Here is a 21,324-nt window from a genome sequence, read left to right as displayed (position 1 = left end):
GCTGCCAATATACATGCACACCCCGTCTCCACGTTATGATGCGCACACTAGAGGTCTATTCATACTGGCACAGCACAGACAAGCAACTGCACGTAAACTGCAATACGAAAAGATTTATTTAATACATTATATATGGACACATCCATACGTTCTTTAATGTGTACGTGGCGTAGACGTAAAAGCAATATAAATCTATTCATATTATACAGCAGTGCTTGTCACCGTAACGTATTATAACGTAAAGATTATGTGGTTAGGGCTAATCGACCACTAGTTTCCTATCACTGATCACCTGATCTCGCGTTCGCGCCAAAAAGACCTCGACGTATTAACAAGCTGTATACAACAGCCAATAAGGTCTCGCGACCCATCGACCAGTAACCTCTCTGTGTTGAAAGTACCCGCTGTTTTTAAATATTAGGCTTCTGTTATAGTATGAATAGAAACTGTCGCTTGCGTGATCTGCTGTGTTGTGCTGTTACTGTGAACTGCCGGATAGTATGAATAGACTTAATAAAAACGATCGCTTTTCCTTGGAGTGGAGAGTATGGGCCTTCATAAATTTAATTACCTATGTACATATGCCAGTGTTCAATATAGCCAAATTCGATTATATATGTATACATTTTTTTACTTATTAGCCACAGTGACATTACAGAATACTCCAAGGGCGAAAACACAGCAAGGAACGTGGCATGTGAAACGTCGACAAGTTCTCCTATATTTCTTCAAATATCGGATGCAACGTTATCGGACACTGGCAAGAAATTTTACCGAAAATACTCCAGGGAGTAATTTTGGGACGGCGTGCCATGAATCTGTACAAGGCACGCCATATTTCGCACGCTTAAAATTATCTAAAAAAAAAACCACGTGCCACGTTCATCGCTGTGTGTTTTCGCCCTAACGCCTCACCGTGACCAGACATATAAGCTTAATACAAATTCTATAAATTTATGTATATAAGAAAATTAGCAAGATATCTATGTAATAGATAATTTTTTTTAAATCTGATCGGAAATGATCGACTATATTGTAGACTATAGAGATTAGGTGAGTGGTCGCTGATTACCTGATCTCTCGTTCGCGCCAAAATGGCCTCGACATATAACGGCCAATAGGATCGCGCGACTCATCGACCAATAGGTTCTCGCTTACGTATGTATGCGTATTGCGCCCGACGAGTATAAATATTGGGTGCTCTCGAACTGGAAAGCATTCGGAACTGGAGAGCCGACGAGTGCAGACCAATAAACCACTTTTACAACCCTACTGCGTCTTTCTCTCCGATCCTGGAAAACCCTCTTCACGTCCACGCTACAATATATATATATATATATATATATAAATATCCAAGTCTGACCAGCAGCATTAAGATGACACTCAGAATAAATACTTTTCAATCGAGGTCAGCTCGCGGGATCGAACCCGGCGACCACTCGGTGCTTAATATCAACGCAAACACCGAGCCATGCTGCTGGTTAATATGTACTAATAATGGCCTGGTGCACGCATTCGTACATTTGATGTACGAATGAAGAACTGTCAGTTGACGGGTAACGCATGCGCATGTAGCTTAGCCTTTCACATATGTAGGTGTGTATATACGATTGATTTTACTTTTAAAAATGGGTTGAGATAAAAAAAAATCCGCTCGTGTAACAGTCATTATGTAAGTCGCAACGGTGAAGATTAGTCAATTAAAACTATGATCCTTCTAATTAATATAACTTGTTTTTCGTTCGTCTCATAAACTCTTATTCACGCACGCGGAAATTGACGATAAATATATTTATGTATCTATGATTTGCATTCATACTATACACCGATAAGGTAGAAGATAGTGGAAAGTGTCCCTCGCGCAACACCATAACGGAACGGAGCGTGTCATCAGACGAAGTGTAACGGTCAGCCAGATGACTCGGATGACCGACGCGTTGTTGCGTTCGCAATAAATATTCGCAGCAAATATTAGCCGTGATCTCATCAATCAAGATTTTGGCGTAATCCTCGCGAATGGAGCGGGGGAGGCTGGGCTGGGTCTCCCCGTGAAAAATCTCTTAATTTCCTTTCGGATTAGTCTCATGTCCGGCTGCTATTATCCTCGTTCTCGATTTCATAACCAGACGTAGTATAGTCTGAAACAATGAAGAATAAGTTAGAAGATTTGAAATTTCAATGTATTTTCAAGTGCGGCTCGTCCGTAGGATATGCGGTACTGCAGCACCTCAACCAGTTTGGTTTTGGTTGCAAAAACTACAGACATCTATGCATTTCCAAAAACATTCGTCACAAATCACTAGGTATATAGTTAGTTTGCTTTCGTCAATACCAGCCGTATTTCTATATGAAAACGTGTAAACGATCGGACTCAAACCTCCAGCTTTTTTTGGCCGAGTTTGCTATGAGTGTGCTTATATTTAATTAAAACCGCCATAGTGGCGATTTTGCATCAACCATACACTCATAATTCAATTGGCTCGAGTCAATTTTATTTAAATATGTTGTTAAACTTTCCATTTCCAAGAGCGGGTGCCACTGTTGATAAGTTTCAAATTCAAATTTTATTTTATTTTTACATATATTGATAAATACCAAGAAGGCTTGACAGGAAGACCCCATTGAGCCTTCACTAGACAATTTATTACAAACAATGCGGCATTTTTATTACATAAATCACTGTATTTCGAGAAGCTGAAGAACACGAAATTAGCGATTAATTCATTGAAACATCTGTGGATTTTTAGACTTGTACATATTTCTTTACAAATTGTATATACATACATCAATATTTTTATTTATTATAAGAATTTTTAATGTCATGTATTTTTTTCTGTTCTTTATCTGTTTAGCACACTCGTCGCTTGGGAGCAATCTGTTAGGCGAGCGTGCATGATTAATTTATATAAAATAAAATAAATCAAATTCAGATTTTTGTGACAGCAGGTAGGATGGTTTTTAAGGAACCGTTTCAACAATGATCAGATAAAATTGGCAAACTCTGATAAGAAACGATTGACTTGGACTCACAAACGTCCAAGTCTAACCAGCAGTGTATTAAAGATTAGCCCGAGATCGAACCAAATAATCTCTTGGTGCTAAACATAAAGGCAACCACTGATATATACTGCTGGCTATACACATATAAATCTTTTGAATGATGAATTAATTTATTATAAATTGTTTCCATATTTGAAATAAATATCGCCCTTTATGATTTATAATTGTCATGCAACGTAGCAATTTGTCAATTTATTATCTAGGGAATTGCTCCATTTCTTGGGCAATTCGTTGCCCGTAGATCCTTTTTCAACTTGTATCCCAACAAATGAGGCTTTTCTCAACACAATATAAACAGTAGCTGACAATTTATTCATACAGCAGTATATGTCACCGTAACGTATCAAGAGAAACCGATTTTCTTAAGCCACTATAAATATTCACGCACAACGTGACGTCATAGTAGTGAGTGCACGCGTACTAACTAAAATGCGAATGTGCATACGAATGTTTTAACGGTATTAACAATGTAGGAAGAGTTAAATTTAATTCCTAAAAATGCAGAGAAACCTGAAGTAACCGAAGCAGACGATTTCGAAAATCTTAAACCGGAGTTTTCACTATTCAAAAACCCTATCTGAAGTGTATATGAACGCCGGTTTTGCCGGAACGCACGTGACGAAACCGTTAGGTGCTTGATAGTATGAATAAAAAATGTTGTTTACGTGAGCTGCTGTGCTGTACTATGGTCGTGAATTAGTTTATTTATTTATTTTATTTATAGAAATTTGCTAATGAATATATAACAAAAGTAACAACTAAAATTATAACTATAATATATATAATTTCGACTGTATGTTTGTATCTTTGGTTGGGAACTTCGAAAACAAGGCAAAGTTTCTATAGCGACAATTCAATTGGTTGTATCTTATATTTCTTTCGATTCAAATAAATTTAATAAAAAAGCAAATGAATATTTACCATTAGATTCGCAATGTTTGAGATGTTTATATTTCAAATACTAAGCGAAGCCGGGTAAAACAACTAGTATGACATAATTAACAAAACTATAATTAGTAACCATAACATTATATTATATAATGCCAAACATTGCATTTATTAAACTTATATCATTACATCATCTTTCACAGAGGTATCCATAACACCCTTCAAGTAAGCACCAATGTTATTAGCACTTCTAATGCTCTCAGGAAAGGCATTATAGATTTGAACACCTCCTTGGAAAACGCTTTCTTAACGCTATCTATAATTAAATTAATCATATTCCTAGTTTTATGATTATGCATATGTAATTATTAAAATATTTAGGTAACGATTCTTATCTAGCTTGTATACAAATTTTAAAGTGCTTAATTCAAAATTGCACGCATCGCCCTATTCTGCACTTTCTGCAGTTTGGATAATATGAATAGACCTGTAATCGTTCAGATGATCCTACCAGTTCGTAGTCATACACATTTTTTTAGCAATGAATTTTTTTACACAAGTTGATATAAAGTGAAATGAAGTAATTAGGTTTTTTGTCAATTTGATCATTTCTTTATATCATCGAACTAGTTCAAGGATAGATGTTTCAAAATTATGAAGACTGGGCGATAATATTTTTTATTACACTCACAGGCTAAGGTTAATCAATTTAATGATATAATACATGATTTCCTATAAGTTAACGTAAATATGAAAGTTCTTAACTTTTCATGGTTTCATGGATCTCCAAAATTTACTTCAACTGATTTGAAAGTACGACTTCATATTACTCAAATCATAGTTTTGAAACATCTGTATCAAACTTAACTGCCACTTTCAAACATTAAAAAGGGTCCATGCCAACTCAGGAAACCGCAAATACTTCCAGTAATAATTGTGTTTGTAAAAAACCACCCACCTCTTTCATCTCGACAAACACACGGCAATTAAGCGTCGAGATAAGTGAAGAAAACAGATATGTGTGCTTATTTTTAAAAGCCAACATTGCATACGACGCAAAACTGCCACGAAATGATGGATCGGAACGCACTCTAGGCACATCTTCACAAAATATCCTCAGATTTTATCGTTTGTCCCGAATCTTGGTGTGTTGTGCAACGAGGGAAAAAATTAAACCAAATTGTCGGAATATTTTGGCACGCACTCTGAATAAAGATAACGTACGACACTCGGGATGGTATTTTTATTGTAGCTATAATCGGATTCATGATCGAATTTATCACGTTGAAAGGTTGAGGTAGGAGTCTGCGGTCTAAAAATGTGCAAAAATGCGAAATTGCACCATTAAAAATGACCGCAAACGTATAATGGCGTCTGTCGTTAGTCGTGTAGGCAAAAGTTTGACTAAATTGCGTGAAAGGGCTGCACTATGTATGTACGTTAGCTAGGCCCAATAATAGGACTCATCCCTTGTAAAAAGGTATGCCCTTATACAAAACTGCTAGAAAATTTACCCTTTTTTTAAAGTGAAAACTTCTTAACGCAAGTTTGGGTTAAACGTTGATTTTGAAAATAAGTATAGCTGGATACTGGAGAAGCACCCGCTGCTCTCCGTCCCCTTTGTTAATTATCTCATAAACCTAACTCGTTTCTAAGGTAGGTGGTATATGTTACAGTCCAAGTCTACTAGACAATAAATTAATAAATGAACAAAACCAACCAACCATGTCAAATATTAAAGGCCAACGCTGCATACCTATGAAATGAATTAGAAATAGTAATTATTTCAATTTTTTTTTAGGTCTTTTGAATAAAATTCGTGCGGACCTTTTTACAAACTTTTTATTAGCCTCTCTGTTAGTTCAGTGAAATTCCTGTCCGTCAAAAAATTGTGATCGGATTTTGAACCACTCGCACTGTTCAGGTCGCTTTGAAATCTTACCAAGGAAGTCAATGAATCTGACACAAAGCTAGGGGAGTTTAATCATTAACGAACTCATTAAAATTACATCGGAATATTGTGTCAAATCAGCCAGCAGCCTGGCCCGGTGGTTGTGTTGATACTAAGCACCGAGTGGTCGCCGTGTTCGATCCCGTGAGCTGACCTTGATTGAAAACAATTTATTCTGAGTATAATCTTTATTCTGCTGGTCAGACTTGCATATTTGTGACTCCAAGTCTATCGTTTCCTATCAAAGTTTGTCAATTTATCTGATTTCATTGTTGAAGCGCTTCCTCCATCAAATTGACAAAAACCATCCTACCCACTATGTCACCACTATTTGTATATGATTTAAAAAATGTTTTCTCTATATCAGAGGCACGCAACCTCTTGATATGTACTTTATCGACAGTCGCTAGCTAGTCCCTACATACATAGGTGACAAAACGTTAACTAGCATCGGTTTTCTCCCTCACACGCGATCTCGCTCGCACGTGTTAGATCAAAGTGGTGCGTACGGCACCAAAAGGGCCGAATCCACCAGGTTGCGATGCTCTGCTGTATATCATAGATGTCTCGCTGATTTTCTTATGTATGTAAATCGTATTTGTATTATACTTATATGTCTGGTCACAGTGACGCGTTAGAGTATTCTATAATGTCACTGTGGCTAATATGTATGTAAATATAAAAATAAAATCGATGCGATGACAGCTAGCTATCCAAACATGGCTTCCTACCGTCCATTCACAACACAAAAGTTAAAAAGTTACTTTTTTCACTCTCATCTCATATAAACTTATTACTACAAGCTTTTAAACTTACTTACATTATACAGAAAATCCATTAACTTCACGGCCTATTGCTTCGTGCAAATTATGTACATAAATTAGATATCAGCTATTTTCTACATTGTCTATTACATTTATTACACACCTTTTATAAAATCACTCAAATTTTTTACGTAATTCATATACATAAGTCTCGTAATGAATTCATAATTTTGTACACTTTTTGTTCAACTTGAATAAATTATGAAAAGTTGCATTTATAAATCAACTTTACAAAATGCATCAGTTAATAGATTTCCACTGTATTAATTTTCCTCCTGATACGAATCTTCTTCCATACTTATAGTATTTAACGTGTAAAAGCAGGGGATAAAACGAACGTTGCGCGAGCGACCTCTCCAGCGTCAGTTTCGCGCCGGATCCGTAGCCGGTCAGACGCGTACTCAAAGTGACCGTTCCGTACGAGTATAAACAGACCAAAACTACCTTAAAAAAAAAAGTTCATCAATAGAATAAAGTAAACAGTGCGCAGTGTTCAATTAAAACCCATTCGAGTTGTGTTCGGTGGACTTTCGAGTTGACCCGCCCCTATGTGTTGATCCCACATTATGCAATTATGTATGTTCTACATACTATCGTCACTCCCGAAACGAATCATAGGCCATTCACGTGCTATATTTATCCGGCAACTTACCGGATTTTAGGGGGTATCCGCCTCTGCAACTTTATCTACCCCCTCGACCGCTAAATCGCTAAGTGCTTCCTCTAAGATTTATATTTATAGAAACTCTAGCTGGCGAGGGGTGCATTTTTTTCCATACTCGTATCTGGAATAGTACACTAACGCATACTGTATTTTTTTATTACCAGAATTTTGGTTTATTTGAATGAGTTGTGAAATTGAGTTGTGTTTGGTGAAGAAAACTTTCTGTCGTTGTCGGCATGTGGGTGTGAAACTTTGACCCAAAAATGCTATGTAAAAGGTTGTATGCTTCAATGATAAGAAGAGAATCTTGTGGGTGATGAATGGACGGCAGATACGAATGGAAGCTTTCTAATGGTGCTTAATACGTAGATTTAGAAGAAATTAAATATTGCTCTAAGGATATTCAGTGATAAAAAGAGAATCTTGTGAGTAATCAATAGACGGTAGATAGGAAAGGAAGCTCTCTAATCAAGTATAATAACTAGAGAGTATGTGTGAGTGGTAGAGGATTGTTGAACCTTTCATATTTCCAATGTTGAAATATCGAAGGATATATTAAAATGCTTTTTTGAGAAACTTTCATCGAGGGATAATTAAGCAAATAGTGTGAGTTGAGTTGATGAATTGAGGGAAATTTAGTAGATATGGTTAGATTTGCAAGTTTTGCTTTCATCCAATGCAATCTATTATTATATGTTCTTATTAGTGTTTGGTGCTAGAACTTAAATGATGATGATGATATTCTGTGTAAAACATAAACATACTTTAATATTAGGATTCGAACATTGTGAGGATAAATCTTAGAACTATAAGGCGAATGATCGTTAGCAAACTTCGGCGTTGACTTGGTACTTTTAAAATAGCAATTGACTATAGTTGACAATAGTGAACTATTTTTTATGAAAAAGGCATCGCCCCAACGCCGATCTTTGGTCTTTGGTAAAGAGCGGCTACTCAAATATCTACTGTTAATTTCTTAAAAAAACCATGCTTTTTTGCTGTTACCTTGAACGCTAATGGATCTACCTATTGTTATTTTCAATTGCACCGAACTTTAGCGTATGTCTAGTCATTAGGGCAATGACAAATAACAATACACTTTCCAACAGTGCTGAATGCAAAGAGCAATAAAAAAGGCTTTTTATGAATTTTAATAATAGCCATAACGCCTCAAAAGCATATTGCCTTAATGACCATCCGCTGTCTACTTATAGCTTGTGATACGAGTCTTAAGCAAGCTACTCAATCGTCAAATCATACTAGATGACTTGACCATGAGAAGTAGGCTTGGAAGTTTTTTTTGTAAATACCAAAATCGCTTAAGTATGCAAATCGTGCACCATAACACATTGCTTTGACATTTCACACGAATTCGTCAGAACACACATCTGTCAATTTCGCACCGAGTTTACGATCGTTCACATTTTCATTAATCGCAGCGCCTCTCAAACGTACACCTCTGCTAACTTGTAAAAACGAGTTTTATTTATTTAATCGGTGTTTTGTTTTTATTTGTGTGTCGAACGGCGGGTTCAATGAATCGCCGAAATGTTGGGATTTGCAGCCTCCGGCTAAATTTTGCACGCGGCCTTGTCCTCGGCGAATGTCAACCTTTTGGCTCGATCGCAGATCGAGTGGCTCTCAAACGGTGGTGTCGTGGGCGAACGGCGCCATCCGCACATATAATATGTAGTTATTTAGCTCACCGTTATTATAGATAGGTAGATAGTAGACAACATAACATAATCGAATAAGAAAGAAGAAACGAATCAACGGTACAAAAAACAGTAATACGACAGATTGTGCAGAAGAATTGACCGATTTGCCATTTTTAACTGTTTTGATATCGTTTTTACGACAATGTCTCTAACGTAGGTAGAGACGTTGCCATACTTATTTTATATCTTGGCTATTTATCATTTTGGTCACATCATGTGTGTCCTTTGAATAGAGTGATTACCATATTGCAGGTATGGCGAATCTTGCGTAACATAAAATCCAAGATACATGTATTAAAATATTGGAATAGTCGAGTGTAGTGTTGGTATTGTCGTTCGATTTCAGTGTTATTAAAATTGGACTGATTCTATCATGTGATCATATGTCGTATGTCAAGTTCAAACTGAATCGGAAGTGTATTCATATGTTCTATATGGTTTTTCTAAAGCATTGCCAATCTTTCTTGTAGACTATGCTAGTTGACATACGAACGTCAATCGGCTGATGGAATGAGTCCCATTCTAATCGCCAACTATTAGGTATTGCAAAGTACTCATGTATTTTTTACACAACTTCTAACCATCATCAACGGCCATTCACCATCCACTGATGGACGAAGTCCTCTCCAACACGCTTCTACTCGTCTCTGTTTTGCGCAAGTCTTATCCATGTCACCGTACACATTTTCCTAATTTCGTCTACCCATATTCCCTGCGGTGTTCCTTTTACTCTTATGAATTCTCTCGGGTACCATTCTAGGACTCTTTTGTCCATTCTTTTAGCCACCCCGGCTATTATTTATAATAATCAGTTTCAAATTGACAGCAACTAATTAATGTTTGTATATGCAATATGCAAATCTACAATTGTCAATTTTCGATTCAATATTAAACATGATGCATGCCTTAAATAAACTGTCCACGCTTATTCAATATCGTTGACTGAAAATTGACGATGTTTCATCAGCCACTCTTTTTATATTTTTCTCTACAGTAATATGACTAAAGGCACTTAATTTTTGTTTTTTCACTTCCTCAGGGGTCATATTATACTTTGTTCCCAAAATTTTTAAAACGTCATTTTTTTATTCGTGTATTTTCTATAAAATTTAATATTTCCTCCGATTTGATTGTGTGAAGTGACATGTCAGACAAGTTGAAAGACTATCCGATCGGCTCGGGAGTGGGTGCAATCTGTCAAAACGCATCCGTTCAACTCCAAGCGCATGCCTTCGCGCATGCACTACTTCGAACAAATTGCACGAAAAATGTGGAGACTAAGCTATTGGTATTCTCACTTATACATATGTAGATCGTAACGTTTTTCAACAACTTTCGAGCAACGCCGGGCAATATTCTACAAATTGCCTTGTTGTTTTTGTATAGACTATTTAAACTTTTACTTCAGGTTAACAATTTTCTGCGTGTCACCCAAATCGTCGTGCCACTACGGGCACGCACACCACTAATTCACCATCCGACGAATGTGACCACAATTCAAAGTTGTATCACGCTTTTTCGTTGAATTGTAATGCGAAACATCATATTTCCGATGCGCAGTCAATAGCATCTGGTACCCAGAACTTTTGATTAGCCTCGTTCGCAACACTTAACGCAAATTTCACACAAGCCGCATATCCTCGATTTGCGTTCGTCCTTGATTCTGGAGTAGTCTTATTTTATAATTATACACATTTTTTCGTTGTTCTTCTTATTATAATACGCTACCGGCAGTGAGAGGACACGCCTAAATATACCAATCCACGGCCGTGACGAATTCTCGCGATGACGTAGCACTTCCCTATTAATTTGAATTGTAAATCGCATCTTGAATAAAATAGTTATGGGTCGATAGTGCAACTTAAGGAGTGTCTGCGGCGTTTGCACGGCGATGGAAATCGATTCCCTTATTTAAATTAAGTACCTGCTGCTGCTACCTCCACTACTACTACTGCTATGTGGAAATTACAAGGTATCCGCTGAAATACTGGTAATTTTTCAGATCGGTTTCGTTTGGGAAGGAAATTTATGCCGCTTGCTTCCGACCTGAATTATTCCGCCTCTGAATTCTTGAAATAACAGTTTCTCCGTATATCGCGACCCTGGGTATATATCACACTGCAATCTGTTCCAAATTTACGATATCGTATGTTTATTTTCCGATTCCTAGTCGGCTTTGAGGTTTCAGCTTTTTTCAGACGTGTGTAACTGATAAATAAGCAGTTTTGATCGATCCGTTTGCGGGTTTTTTTGGCAAGGTGTGTGTATTCCCTTTGGGATGGTCTGGAGTTTGGTCACCTCAAAGGGAATTCGGCTAGGCCGAATGTATCGAAAAATGTCGGGTATGTTGGGGAAAAACTTGATTCAGTGTAATTGCAGATGACGCACGTGATAGCGTCTGTCATATTATATCGGCAAATGACTGACTCGATCTTTTATTGATGATGGCACGCTTCAATTAGAGTGAAATCTAAGCAGGGGGCGAATCTAGAAATATGTAATAGGGGAGGCACTACAAAGTATATACATACATATACTTGAATAACATTTTTGTCGTCGTATGACCAGCAGCGTGGACTAGTGGTTGGCATATTATGCTTTCGAGCAGAGTGGTCACGGGTTCGACTCCCACTCGAGTCCCGCTGCTGGCCAGACCTTGGTTTGTGACTACAAGTCGATCGTTTCGTATCAGAGTTTGACATTTTTTCTGATTTTCATTGAAACGGTTCCTGTAAAAATTGGCATGTCCTTCCCTATCTCTTGCTAATCTCAAGTTATTCAACGTCTTGAGGTTTGCCAATTTGATTATAAAATGCTGCAAAAATTTCTCCATATATGTCACTTTGGATGTTTGTATGAATTCTTATGTATATTGCCAATTTTCTGATTTTCATTGCAACAGTTCCTGTAAAATTGGCGTCTCTTTTCCTATCTCTCTGGATGTTTGTATGAATTCGCATTGTATAAAATGCTTGTATTGTCTGAACTGATTGGTTGTATTGTATCTGTATCTGTATAAGTGCACTCGTCGCTTTGGAGCGATCTGTAAAGTATTCATGTTCTATGAAATAAAATAAAATATAATATGTACGTATGACACCCTCTCTCTCCCTCTCACAAATTCTGCAAGTCCGAATTTGCTGATTGTTGCGAGCACTATACACTTGCGATCTGCTATAAAAATATGTTATATACCTACTACCAAACCATAACGTTGTAAGTGCCACATAGGCTCAAATGCGTTTTATTCGTGATTTGCAGTTAATGTGTAGCCTTTACTTGCACCCTTAATTTTTTTTTTTAAATGCCGCATCCTGGGGATAGAAACTTGAAAACACAATTACAAACTCCTAGTTAGTTGCCACTTTTAATGTAAATTAACCTTATTAAATTGACACCAAAAATTGATGATATCTTCAGCCACCATGATCAGAGTAACATCTAATAGTTGAGGGAGACGATGCTATATAAGTTTTCCATTTGTTATTATGAAAATGGTACAACGTTTTTAAGGCACTTGTGACACAAATGATGGCACTTAAAACATTTTGTTCTTTTTAATTTATTTTTCTAATATCGAAAAATTATTGATGGTTTGTTGAATGATTACAATACCTCGCAGAAAAAATATAGTTTATTAAAAAATGTTTCAAGAATGAATTTATTTATTGTTTATTCATTTAAACGTTACTGAAAACTTAATTTTCTGGCACTTGAAACGTTATGGTTGGGTACCCATCTATTATTTGATTAAACCAAATCCCCCCCCCCCCCCATCTAGATTTTTTTAAGTTGAGAAACCGTTATGTATTAACTACAAAAATAGCTCAAATCGAAATAAAAATCAATCGGGTACGTATTTGTGGAATATTCCGAGGAATCGTGCGAATTGAGAATTTCGCGGGAAAATCCATTAAGCATATTTTCATCGCAAATTGGTACATATATTATTACATCTGTCAAAACACTCACTAGCTCGTCATAAAATGTAAACTTATTTTATTTCGGTTAATTTTTCGGCACACGTCTGCGAAAATTTCACACAAATTGATATTTATAGCCTTTTTTTCTTCTTCGGCCAGATGAAACCCAGAGAAACGCCATTTACTTCTCTCTTCGTATACACAGACGCCAGTCACTCATTTACCTGTGCCGCTATTTGTTAATTTTTATTCGCACATGCTTATTTGCAAACGTTCACGGTTTATTTTCGCACAACGTAGGTTGGTTTGTCCGTAAACGGATCCGTACATTCATATGTGGTCAGAGGCCAAAACTTCCGGATAGCCCAAAATCATATTCGTAATGAGGCGGCATTGGTTTTTGGTTATCGAATCTGTAATGTTTTATAAAATGTAACCTCAGATACGCTATTATACGCATAGCATTATTCGTAAATCACTGAGCTATGTTGCTGGTTATGTTAGTTGGTAAATTCATATGTTATTCACTATATGATTTAGTTCAAAAGTGAATTTGTTAGCTTAAAATTTGGAAAAACCAAATTTCACGAAAAATGATGAAACCACTCACATCTATTCCAGAATGAACCCGAGTCTGATATATATTTTCCAAATTCACTCGTTGAATGTCATCGGGTGCTACGCCGCTATAGTAGTCAAACTTCAATTGTAAAAAAAAAAATATTTTAAATTTGAGCGAGTGATAAACATATATTTATGTATATACTTATTTATTTGTTTAAGTTTGAGTTTGGACCATTGTGCATTACAGGAGTCCCTAATACGTCACAATGGCCAAAAAATACAGAGATGTGATAAAAATAAAAACAATTAATTAATAAAATACAAAGTAGGGAATGTCTTGCACCTATAGCCAGTACCAATATATAGAACTAGCGGTAAATACAAAACATCCCAACGAGGCTGAAATGAAAGAGAGAAGATTAAAATTCCACTCATACATCACATTCAATTATGAAAATAATGATGAGCGCAGGTTACCAGGCATTTCATTGCGAATTCAGATAGCTCTTGGAACTCGAGCCATTCGATGAAGAACTGTACGAGCAAGCGGTACAACCATCAAATGATGATGTCTACCACGCACATAATTATTGTATATATCATCTATCAATTTCCCTTCTAGCTTTTTTTTTCGTTTTCTTGCGGAACAGATCTATCGCGTTATAGAAGAGTCGACTGTACTTGTACCGATCATCGCTCACATTTTCAACAATATTACATCCGAAACCAGCCGTTGAATATCAACAGGCACTACGCTAATATAATATACACATACACATATATAAATATAACGTGCGTCTGTGAAGAATCGTTCCGAAAGTGATCTAAAATTGTCAATATATAGTATTATATAGGTAGCGGTCGATGGCAGAGACGATGTACCATCTGGTAAATGGTGGAGTGATTTATGGTCGTTACGGAAACAAATCAACCGGTTCTAGATATTATTATATCGGGCGCAATCGCGCCACAAAATATTACAAAGTAGGTATATATGTATATATAGGTGGATATATCTAGTAAAAATTAGTCTAGTTTGTACCAGTTGTGATGCGTTGTTTGTAGGGGAGCACTTTTCAATACTCTGACTGAAAATGTTTTTTCGTTGGCATAGCAGTGGTCGTGGCTTTTTGCCCGAATTCACTGCCAGAAAATTATTTATCTCCTCTGCATACATTTTTCCGTCAATTCAACCTACTATGTGCCATAGTAAATACCATCCGAAAAACAATATAAAATGTAATATATTCTCAGTATTGTGTTTCACTAAAGTTTCTTAACCCCTTATAATACGCGTTTTCCTATATACATTGTATTTTGTATGAAAATATATTAAAGTGCGATTTGGATCGATGCGACTGCGGCGTTGGATGTGGACAGCGCGGGTGGAAAATAAATAACGACCCTTCCCTTAGCGGTTTTGCACTATATGTAGATATTCTAACATATGAACCTGAAATGCATGTTTTATTATTTTAACTCTCACGTTTTACTTGTGACGGCCGCCATCCCCATAATTTATGACAAACAATCGGGGGCCAAGGTCAGTTGTCTCATGCTCTTTTTTTTTGTTACAAACTTCTTTTATGTTTCACTTACGATTACAATTCTGAAATAATTTTGCCTCTTATCCGATCGTTTTCATACTTTGCCATATTGCTCATTTTGGTCATCAATATAAGTAAATGTATCCTCCGCCATTACAATGGTGAAAAAAATATCGTATTAGACGCGTTTGAAAATTCTCCCACGAATAAGTGCCTGACGTTAATCGCCCAAAATGTTCAGTCGCATTGTTCGCCTACTGCGCTCGCTTCAGCGTTTTCTTGGTGAATGTCCGTTTTTGCCGTCTTAATTGCTTAAACGCCTATAACTATTTCTTTTTTTCACTCTATATTATATAAAATTTGCTCTTCAGGTTCTCATTACCTCTCTTATTTATTTAGGTCACTCATATTGTTGTAAACATTGATCGTGATATAAGCGAAAGTAAGAAGATGTTAGTAGTACTTTAAGTTGTTAGGGCTTATACGGCTTGGGGATAACGGTAATTTTAGTTTGACGTTTCTATGCGGACTGTTGTGTTTGTGATATTCGCTTTTAAATGTGAATCTGACCGTTCCGCAAGGAGTTCAACTATTTTTAAACCGCTGTAAGGTCTTTTATTATACATACTAATTTTTTTATCAGATGATTGAAAAGTTCATTTTAAAAACAAGCTTGTAACAAACACATGTAAACCTCATTTATGGACAATCATACATACATTGATAAACTATTCTAAACTGTATGGATTACAACTTTTTAATGATTACAACTTCATTGTTTAAATGATAAACCGGAATAGTCACTCACTAGATAAATTTCGTATTGTAGATTAGATATAGTCTTGAATTTGTTTTTTTTCAGTATTAAATGTCCTAAATGACTAAAATTTTGAGCAGGATGAATAGAAGGTATGTAAGACAATAAAATCATCATATCTCTCTTTTCTTATTAATCTTGGAAGTTTTGTACAGTGGTAATATAGTAATAGTAACTCATTATAATTAGTTGTAGCCAACCTTGCGTCAGTTTGACAGTTCTCTTGTGGCACTGCTGATGTGTTCGTAAGATTGGCTACACTGATGCACGCTTGAGAGTGGCAACACAGACCCACCAAGTCATAAATAAATGCGATCAGACGGTTGTTTCAATTATAATTATTTATTATTACGAATGTATTAATATGATATTATTCATCTGAGATTTATTTCTAATTATTTACGGTTCAATCTACATAGGTTAACGATTTTAGGAAAATTAGGCACATACGATTATTTAATCAACATTATTTGTTTACTTACAGGTAATGGGAAAAATTATTTACAGTTTACCGGTCAATGAAATTTAGCGGTTAATTGCAATCCCTTGTCCTTACTATGATAAATATTTTCAAAACAAGTCATTGGCGAAACTAGTCATTGTTTTCAAAAGGCGAAATATAAGCCGAAAGTGCCCAGCTCTGCCTGGTTTCAAATTCGTATGTCGTGAAGTCACTTCACTGAATACACATGCAGTTTGTATTTCGAGGGTCAAATCGTTCTGGAATTTTCAGGTTATATTATGCATTGTTATCAACCAAAAAATCCTTGACCTCTTCTTCGCCCACGTTTACGATTCAAAACGTAATTGAAATTACTAAATCGATGTAAACATCCGCCTAATTGACCATTAAGCGTTGGAATGTGACAACTTCGCAACCTTGCAAAAAATTTTCCATACATACATACATGATTCTCACTCATATTGTATCTTGAGAATCTCTGGCGCCAGTCTCGCCTTACATCTCCTGGAACTAGTTTTAATATTAAAAAGAAGAAAATCTTTCACAAAATTTCGTATAAGTTTGACCCATATTTGTATACCATCACTTGTACCTATGCACCACTTTTACATCATCACCCATTCTTACACACCATATTTCTATATTAGTAATAGTATTTCAAAGGTTATTCAACTTAACATTCAAGCAGGCTATAATCTATTCAAAATATAGTAAGAGCGACATGAATTATAATCAAAGCTATTGAAAATTGTTCAACACCCTCAAAGTAGTGAAAGGACAAAACGTTACATGAAAGACTTCACAATGGAAAAGAAAGAAAGTGAGGGGGAGGGGTAGAGTAGGAGGCTGGGGATGTCTGTTTTCATAAATAGACTAGAATTTTATGATTAAATCGAATTAAATGCACGTGGATGAGCACGGTCTGTCGGTGAGCTGTGAAGCGCGATAAAGGTTAACGGATGCGAAACGATAATATGTGATTTATTTGTCTATATTAGTAATACACATAATTAAAACTACCAAAAAAGAATCGAACCAATTCTTCGTAGTCGATTTTCCTCTTCCTCGATTTCCTCCACGCCACCAACCATAGTCACTCCAGACTATCTACCCCATAGTTACTCAGCTCGGCTATTCTTGTTACTATACATCTCTAATCCAATCGCTTAATTATTTGATTTAGCCCTCTTCATGGTTGAGTAAGTTTGATAAAGTGGTATGTCGTTGAATACTCGGAAAATGGCTTTGTAACAACATTGATATCCCAAAATAAGATTAATCAATCTGCTCAATTTTGTAAGAGCCAAATCATAAAAGACTTCATACGATCTTTAGTACTGTCAGATGTGGACTGATCTGTTTCAATTTTACCTGTCCAGATCGGATCTGGCCTGTAAATTTGCTAACTTATTTACTTATCAACATTTGATCAGATCCCAAGCCCCACTTCTCTTTTGCCATGTTTTATATGCATTTAGCGATTTAGCCCAAAATAGTTTTATCATATACATCGAGGTCTTCTCGTCTTCCCACGACACTTTATATTAAGAGATACATAATTGTGTAATAATTAGTGCATGTGTAGTATTAACTTTAATTTACGAGTGACCCTTCCCATCCCTTTTTCATGGAACATTATTGGTGGTTAATTCTACCCCTATACCAATATATGTAATACAAAAGTGTCCTCGATAAAATCTCACGTCGCTTTCCCACTGATTTTAATTACTTAATAGTTATCTCGCTATAGAATTGATCGTCAAATGATACACTTTGAGTCGTCCACTTCGTAAACGCTTTTAAACGCGAAAACCAAATTAGCATTCATCCAATGCCGAATTAATCCTGGTGCAAATTACGCCAGGACCAGGTCGTCTGGGTCAAAGAGACCTCTCTTCCAAATTAGATACCGACGAAAATTAACACTCGCCACGGCCAAGTAAACCAGATCTTAAAAAACCCACAATACTAACCGAACCGTTTCTAATGAATCCATTCAATGGAACCATTCAAAACGTACCCTTAAGCCGGGTCAGACGATTTCTTATTATTATTAGAGAGACATTGACGGCCAATTCTGGCAAAATCGGTTGTGTTATAGCTAGTTTATCAGTCGTCAATCTTGTTTGTGCCTTAAAATGTATTTTTTTATTATGTCATTTGTTTGACTACTCGCATATACAAACATACATACATATATGTATATTTCAAACTGAACGTTGAATTATTCTTACAAAAAATTGTCAAAATTTCAAAGCAAACCAAAAGTCATCAAATGTATCGGCAGAGCATTTTGACTTACCGGTTTTTTTGTCGATTTATCGGTTTATTCTGACTATTTACTGGGAAATCAGTAATACAGAAGTGTTAATTGAACACACAGTGATCAATTAGCGCTTTTTTTGCTCATCCAAAAATTAACTTAATTAACTCTTTAAGTGCTGAAGTCTTTTCTGTTGAAATCCCGCCAAGCTGAAAATTTCGCCTACATTTTCAACTAGAATTATTTAGAAATCCAATAGAAAGCGGGTATAAAAATTGTAGCTAATCCAAACAAACCCTAGATAACTAACGCCGAAGATTTCGAGTTTTGTAAAGGTGTATTTAAACTGTCTAATATATCTTGCAAAAATATAAAATAGACAAAAGAAGTCTATTAATGAATGTATTTTTCCAAAACTAGTTCCATATTCTTTGTTGTTAAAATTTAATGCTCACAATCTAAATGCCAAACCACAATCTAAAATACTCAGCAGTTAGGGATTTCCATCGAGAAATTCTGCTATGATTATAAATTATGAAATTCCTGTGTAAACCAGTCTTTATAAACATTGACACGGATTACACGACCCATGTTCAATGCTACCTGGAAAGACTTAGCAGGTAGTTTTCTTGTCTATTTTTTACATACTCAAAAACTTATTTAAGGCTCATGGACATATTGGAAAAAAACCGATCGGCGTTGGTCAGCATTCGAAGGTTTAACAGCTAGCAGCATAACTTAGTTGCGTCAATGCTAATTTCCGAGAGGTTCCCGGGTTCGAGCCCCTGGGTTGACCTCGATTGAAAAATAATATTTCAAGTATTTATGGAGTGCTGCTGGTCAGACTTGGATATTCGTGACTTCAAGTTGATCATTTCCTACCAGAGTTTGTCAGTTTATCTAATTTTCATTGAAACGATTCCAACAAATTGGCAACCTTACCCATTTTCTCACAAATTTCCAGTTTTCAGAATCTCGAATTTCGCTGAATTGTATTAAAATGCTGCAAATTTGATAATAGAGGTCTCAGTGATATTTGATAATTGTCACAAATCCAAGATCTAGCCAGCAGCAACGGTGGGATTTTAACCCTTGACCACTTTATTCGAAAGCATTGTTTATTTTGTTGGGAAAATTAACAGTTTATTAAATTAAATAAATTATTAAGAAAAACCATTAAGAATTTTCGCATATATTATATGCTATCTCCTAGTCTATGCTGAATGTGATTTCAAATTTATATACATATATACTAGCTGAACACAGCTCGCGTTGCAATGCCACAATAATTTATACAATTCCTGTTCCCGTTCCCATTTCGTTCGGAAAAACGCAGGCGGTGAACACATTTGAAATTATTCGATTGTTTGTTTATTTTTGTCCCGTTTTTTTTTTTCACTAATCGTCCCGGACATACATACAACAAATCCTGAAAGTTCCATCGTAATCGGTTCAGTGGTTTAGGACACTATTCGAGACACACATACAGACATTCATTTTTATATACATAGATATAGACAGTGGCGGCTCGTGGATTAAAAATAAAAATAAATGATTATTTGGATTATATTTTACTATTAACAACAAAATTATCAAAATTAAACATTATATGTATTTTATTTCATTAAAAAATTGATTCTTCTGTCTTTTTTCCTTGAAAAAAGGTCTATCACCTTTTCGTTAAATTTTTCACTGTTCATAATCATTTTTTTTTCAATTTACAGCATAGACAAAGCCGTCAATCTTTCTTGAACCATTGTGTTTCTTATATATGTATGTCTTTATTCTATTTATTGATGAAAAACACCGTTCTGGCTCAGAGGTAGTTTTTAACTTTTTAAGTTTTCTTTAATTGAAAATGCATCGATATTACTAGATTGCAGCTTCTCTTAATTTTGATACCAACTTAAATAGTGACGTGTAGAAGGAAGTGTAGAAACGTGGAAAGTGTAAGAGGTGTAGAAGGAAAGACAAAAGGTGCAGAAGAAATGAGGAAAAGTGAGGAGCGTGTCGAGAGCGCGGCGCGCACACGAACGCAAAAATAAATGTGTACTGTTGGGAGTGCAGTACGGACCAAGCTTCTAGCTGCCCCCGCGCCCCTCCTTCGCCCACTCGGCATATTCCATCGAAAACCGTACTGCTCAAAATCATTAATGATGCCTCACTTTCTGATATTAGTACCGCAATGTATGATCATTATTAGATGTATCGGTGTACGGGCGAGCGTAATACACACTTAAATAATATTGATATTTTTATATAATATATGTACATACATTTATGTATATAATAATATTAAATTTTTCTCAATTTCCTTGGGGGTGCTGCAGTACCGCAGTGGATATAGATAACAAGTTTAATACCATGGGTGTCGCTCAGAAAGTAGCCCGCAATAGCATCATGATAAAATATAAATAAAATAAACTCAGAAAAAAATCTCAAGTTGCCGCGAATGAGCATATGTATTTCTTTAGCGCTATGCACTGTCCCAGAAGTACCAGAGCAATCACCACGACAGTACTATTTCTGACCCAAACTGCCGGGTTGTATCGCCACGAATATACCCGCGTTGCGCCATACGTCATTTTGTCTCTGATCCGTTGTGATTTTGGATCGTTCGACACACTAATTATGTCTGCTCG

At 36.0% G+C, this 21,324-nt stretch overlaps 1 protein-coding gene across 5 annotated transcripts in view; it reads left to right on the top strand.

The window, feature by feature from the left end:
- LOC143921043 (serine/threonine-protein phosphatase 2A 56 kDa regulatory subunit gamma isoform-like) overlaps positions 1-21,324 on the top strand; it is a 60,502-nt gene that overhangs the window by 13,543 nt on the left and 25,635 nt on the right. Inside the window, exon 1 of one of the 5 annotated variants that reach the window (XM_077444147.1) lies at positions 7,088-7,198. The exons of the other annotated variants lie outside the window; for them this stretch is intronic. The gene's annotated coding sequence lies outside the window, so the exon portion shown is untranslated. Of the gene's footprint in view, positions 1-7,087; positions 7,199-21,324 lie in introns of those variants that run through there. 5 annotated transcript variants of the gene reach the window in all.

The sequence above is a fragment of the Arctopsyche grandis genome, chromosome 13, assembly GCF_051622035.1.
Source record: "Arctopsyche grandis isolate Sample6627 chromosome 13, ASM5162203v2, whole genome shotgun sequence".
NCBI classification, from domain to species: Eukaryota; Metazoa; Arthropoda; class Insecta; order Trichoptera; family Hydropsychidae; genus Arctopsyche; species Arctopsyche grandis.
Note: the sequence above shows the minus strand (reverse complement) of the source record. Positions and strands in the feature narration are given on the sequence as shown.